The following is a 6000-nucleotide window of genomic DNA, read 5'->3' as shown; positions in this document are numbered from 1 at the left end:
TGCCCAACTGAGGTGACCCTAAGGTATTAATAAAGGTTACTTTGGGGTGGGGGAGACGAAAAGGCCCTTGAGGAAGAAAAGGTTGAGTGGGAGTCACTGCCAGCCCCTCAGAGCCCTTCTGAGGAGGCAGCCTGCCCTTCAGCCTTGCTTGAGTACTCCTTCCTCAGGCTTTGGTAGGTTTAGCAAAGCAGAATAAAGTGTTCAGAATGCAGTGTGCTACTGAGAAAGCAGCTGATTAGCACATGGAACCACCTGGCTTTTCTTCCTAAATACGTTTTTATCCATTTCTTTACAGTCAAAGCAAGGAAATTATAGTTAAAGCAAGGAAAATGGCAACAGTCACTCGGGGCCTCCCTTGCCTATTCACACATAATAATGATGTGGAATAAATTAACCAGTTACAGCATTTCCCCAATTTTTACTAATTAAAGTTTTTCTTTCATGAGACTGAGGAATCATTCATTTATTTGTTGGGAGAACTGCTCTCCAGAGGTCTGGATGGAAAGAGATGTGTGTTTGGGTTTCATCAGGTTGTAGGATGGTGGTAGAGGGTTTGATGGCTTGCATGGACCCCAGTGGGATTCCCAGACTGAACTTAGAAGAGGTGGGGCTACCGTCTGAGGACACTATAGATGCGGTGGCCCTGTTACAGTGGAGACCAGGTAAGAATGGGGGCTGCGTTACTGACAGAAATGAAGCCATCTCTGTCTTCATCATGAAGAAAGGAAAAGTCCATTCGCAAGCATCCCTGGTGCCATGTGGTCTCATCACCATCACCTGGAAAACCAACCCTTCTCTCTTCATCAGAGAACAAGCATAGTGAGGTGGGGAAATGCCGTGAGGAATTGATCTGATTGAGGAGGCTGTCTAAATATGTCCTGAAATCCACAGAGCAGGCAGTTGGGAACAGAGTGGTGTCAGCCTTACATCCAGTGAAAGACAATCAAGGGCAGAAACCGTTGTTTCTTGGCAGATAGGAAGGGGAGGTGGTGATTGCTGGGAGAGTCCGTGAATGCTGACCAGAGCATCCATCCACAGGCGGGGTTTCTTCCCTCGGAGTGAATATCTGACCTGTGCAGCATATGAATGGCTTGGCATGGGCAAAGAGTCTGGACAGGAAGTCAGAAGGCCTGAGCTTGTGTGCTCTCCACCTTTGGGAACCTGTATTTTCCCTCTGAAAGGAGAGAGGTTGGAGCTAGTGTTTCATCCTACAAACTTTATAAGCCTAAGAAATCCATATGAATTAGAATTTGGTGTTTCCATTTGGGTGAAAGAGAAGAACATTGTGTTTTCTCTTAGGATTCCAGGGACCATCTGAAGGAAGTTGAGAGAGGCCCTTGATGCTCTTGAGGGTAGTGACTGAGAGGGAAATGAAACACTCATTTCCAGACTTGTGAGTGGAAGTTCACGTGTAGAAGTGGGCCTGGTGGACCAGGCAGTTGTCTGTGGGAGGAGGCAAGGGAACCAGGCCAGGGCTAGGGTGAGGCTACTTCAGATTACCAGGTGGAAGCATAGGCCTCTGGGCCTCCATCTAGAGGGCTTGTGCTTAGGTGGTTTGAGATAGGGCACACGATTTAAGGAGCTGACACCCTTAGGGTATTCAAATGCTTGCACACTGCTTGATTGTGACTCCTTCACTTTTATATTCTAGACTCATTCTTGCTTCAAGCTAGAATTAAGCATTCTGCCAATGTGGCAAACAGTCAGAGAGGACCAGAATGGCTCTGAATGCTAGGCAGAGAGGGCTGATGAGAATGACAAGGCCCATTTGGTGTGGAATCTACTCTGTAAGAGGGCAGAGCTGGTCTCAGCAGCCCTGATGTCCTGCCATCACTAGCAAAGCACAGCCACACCACCAACTCCAACCAGAATAGGACTCAGGGGAACTCAGCCCTGCACTTCTTTTATTTATTTATTTATTTATTTATTTATTTATTTATTTATTTATTTATTTATTTTTTAAATTACACTCATGATATTAATCACATTTGTGGTATTCATAGATTACACTCGCAGTATTCATTCAATTATATATATATATATATGTATATATATAATTTTTAATATCGAATGTCATTTCTTGAAGGGAGTAGGGGGTCTTAATTACAGGCTTACAGCACAATGGGAGGACCCCAGAGGGCAGAAGTTCGCTACTGATGTTTTACAATCTTGCATCTAAGCTGTTAACGCCCATTATTCAGGATACACAGACAAGGAACTTCCCTTAAGCATCCAGGAGGGTGGAACCTGGCAGGGAATTAGCATTGGGAGGATATCAAGGTCAAGGTCCGCAAGCAAGGCAACAGTTACCCAAAATGGGGGCCAGGGCCCTGCAGGTTCCCCTTTTATTAAAAAATGAGCTTCTGACTTGGGTTGTGTGGGACGTCAGCAGGTCACCTTACCCATCATGGAGATGCCTGCCCAGGCCACACAGGTGCTCTGTCTTAGGTTGGTGAGTGCTCCCCAGGCATTACCCGTCTCTGAATACTCATTATCATACTGGCTCAATTGTGTGTGAGCTGCATGGTTAATTGCTGCCAAAGATCTCAAAGTGGCACTGGGCTTGCAATCTGTGTGTTTGATACAGAAAAGACCAACAGAGGTCCTATCTCACCCATAGCCAGTAGGCTAAAGGCAACTGAGCCATTCCCTTCCTTATCGAGCCATACTGTACGTTGGAGTCCTTGTAAGATAGTATCCCAAAAGCAGCTGGAACTTGAGTTTATAAATTTATAATTTTCAAAGCCAATTGAGATGTATATAATTACTGAATTAAATTTATCATGCCCAATAGAATGAAAGATTAACTAACTGTGGTAGCTACTTTTGTTGCCAGGGTCTCCACTGTGCTAGCTGTAGTAAGCAATTATGAAATGGTAATTCCAGAAACAGTAGCAGCGGTGTGCACCATTGTTATAACAGCAACAGTGGCAGCAGCAATGTCAAATTCTCTTCTGGATTGTGTGGACATCCACTGGCATGGATACCTGCACTTCTTTTTAAACATTGTTTTGGAGTCTTCAATGACCTCTGTCTACTCTCTTTACTATGCATAGCAACTGTGCTGAAATATCCTTATCGGAATCCAAGGGTTTCTAGGTGTGATGATATATACCTGTAATCCTAACACTTGGGGGGGGCAGATACAGGAAGGCCACAAGTTTGAGGCCAGATTTAGCTAGAACTGAGACCCCATTTCAACATTCCTATTCTCTTTCACATACACAAATCCAAGGTGTTTAGTAAGGCCATTTAATACCCAGAATGATATTACAGACTGCCTGATGGCAATGAGCGTGAACAGAGCTTGGGGCTGGTTTGGGGCTGGCTTGGGGAGGATGCTGACTGTAAAGATTTATGTAAAAATGACATGAGTTCTCTCTTCTAAGCACACAAGCCATCCACAGCCTTCTTGAAGATGAAACCATAAAGAAAGACAGAAGAGGACCGAATAGGAAAAGAACTAAGTTACCATGTCCAAGAAGTGCCTGAGTCAACTTGCTATGGTCCTGGTCACTGCAGTCAGCATCAGAAATGATCTGGCTCACAGTTTGTTTGGACAAACCCCCCCCTTTTTGAGACAGGGTCTCTCTACAGAGAGCTGGCTTTTCTGCAACCTGCTCTGTAGACCATGCTGACCTTGAATTTACAGAGATCCACCTGCCTCTGCCTCCCAAGTCTGGGATTAAAGGTGTGTACCACCATGACCCAGCTACTCTTTCTTTTTTTAAATTGAGAATATCATGCATAAAACATAATGTGTTTTAATCCAGTACATCCCATATTCCCTCTCATCCAATTCACCTTCTACCTTCCCACTTTTCCCTCTTCTCTCTCTCTCTCTCTCTCTCTCTCTCTCTCTCTCTCTCTCTCTCTCTCTCTTTCTCTCTCTCTCTTTCTTATGCCCTGTCTCAAAACTCAGTGAGTCCATTTAGTGCTGTTTGTATATGCATGGGTATAGGACCATCTGCTGGAACATGGATAGACTTTCAGGGTCTGGATTCCTGAAGAAAACTTACTCTTCTTTCTCCAGTAGCCATCAACTGCCAATAGCTTCCTAGCTAGGGGGTGGGTCTTCATGAACCCATCTCCTTGTCTGTGCTGGGATTTTGGCTGACTTGATCTTATGCAGATCTTGTGTATGCAGTCACAGCCAGTGTGAGCTCATGTGTGCAACAGACCAAGAGTTCTTTTAATGCTTCCAATAAACACTATTACCCTTTATCCATATACTTGATGCTAGAGAGGCTTCTTATATGCCTTACTTGGGGACCATGCAGGTCACATCAGAAGGGGAACAGACCCTTTTGCAGAATCCACGGGGTTTTCTCATGTCTGAGTTTCTCAGAGACAGTTTCTAGTGATTGAGTCCCCTCTCCCACATCTATAAATGTGCCTTATTTTCTAATTTCTTCAAGTGATTCATAATTTTTTGTTGGAAACTGTATTTAATTTTATACTGTTTTTTTAAAAAACAGATTTGATTTTTAATTCTGGGTGTCTGTGTGTGGGTCTGCAGAGGCTAGAAGAGGGTGTTGGATCCATTGGAGATGGAATTATGGGTGGTTGTGAGCTGCCTGACATGTGTGAACCAAACTCGGGTCCTCTGGAAGAGCATCACATGCTCTTAACCATTTAGCCATCTCTCCAGCTGTCTTAGGGTTTTTTAATTGCTTGAAGAGACACCATGACCATGGCAACTCTTTGTTTTTTTTTTTTTTTTTTATATTTTAACACTATGGCAACTCTTATAAAGGAAAACATTTAACTGGGTCTGGCTTACAGGTTCAGAGGTTTAGTCTGCTGTCATGGTGGCATGCAGGCAGACATGGTGCCAGAGCTCTACATCCAGATCAGCAGGTGGCAGGAAGAGAGAGACACTGGGCCTGGCTTCAGCTTCTGATACCTCAAAGCCCCCCCCCCCATGACACACTTCCTCTAACAAGGCCACACCTACTCCAAAAAGGCCACATGTCCTAATCCTTTCAAATAATGCCACTCCCTGTGAGGCTATGGGCGCCATTTTTGTTCAAACCACTACACCAGCCTCAAAAAACTGCATTTCAAATGATAGAACACAGGAACTCTGGGAGTCAGAGTCTTCTCTGTCCTTAGAGCTTGTTCTTGGTGTTGCTTGTTTGACGAGTGACTTCAGATTCAGTTTTATAAGGCTGTATTAGTCTTTGTCACATGGCCACTGCAGTCTCTGTTTAGTGTTGTGCTAATGACTGGACAGAGACTTTCTTGGGTTCGTGTTACCAGGAAGCCTCCCGGTCTTTGCAGAGGGGCTCCGCTGAGCCTTCCTGCTTGTGCAGAGTCTCGAGGGTCACCAGAGGTAAGAGTGTAGGAGTTTCCTTAAGTCAACCTTTTCTGGACATGTGCACAGGTCTCAGCATGTATGTGGCTTTCTGGAGTCCAGGAGTACATTAGAGCTCTTTGGTCTCTTAACAGCATCTCATATCCCAGACTCTTCTTTAAGGGGTTTAATATAGTTTATTGTGACAAACTATTGTCTACTACCTCAGAAAACCATAAGGTCTAACAATTGCACCCTCCCAAGCCCCCATCCCCCTGGCCTTTAAGTAAAAAAAAAAAAAGATTGGAACAGGTAAAGCTCCAAGTTAGATCAGAGGAAGGCATCGTTGCAAATGAGATCTACCAGGTACCCACCAGACAGGTCAAATAAGGACAGCTCTCTGAGAAGGTTGTTCAGGGCTACAAGCCTGTGTTCTCCCTTCTTGTGGCTGCCTGGCTGCTGTCTCCATTGTGGCTGTGGGATATTAGTTCTCAGGGCTACTATGGAGCTAGAGTGAGGGGTATGGGATTCCAGCCAGTTAAAATGCACAATGCTCACCGTATATTTCATCTCCTGAATAACACTTTCCAGATTGCTATAAATCTCTGAGTAATTTCCAGGACTTTGGAAGACTTGATTCTAACTCCGTGTCCCCCCGTCCCCCCGCCCCTCAGTTGTCTTACTGCGTTTATGGAGGAGAGAAT

This window comes from Peromyscus leucopus, chromosome 7, assembly GCF_004664715.2.
Source record: "Peromyscus leucopus breed LL Stock chromosome 7, UCI_PerLeu_2.1, whole genome shotgun sequence".
Classification (NCBI taxonomy): Eukaryota; Metazoa; Chordata; class Mammalia; order Rodentia; family Cricetidae; genus Peromyscus; species Peromyscus leucopus.
This window is presented reverse-complemented; position numbering follows the sequence as displayed.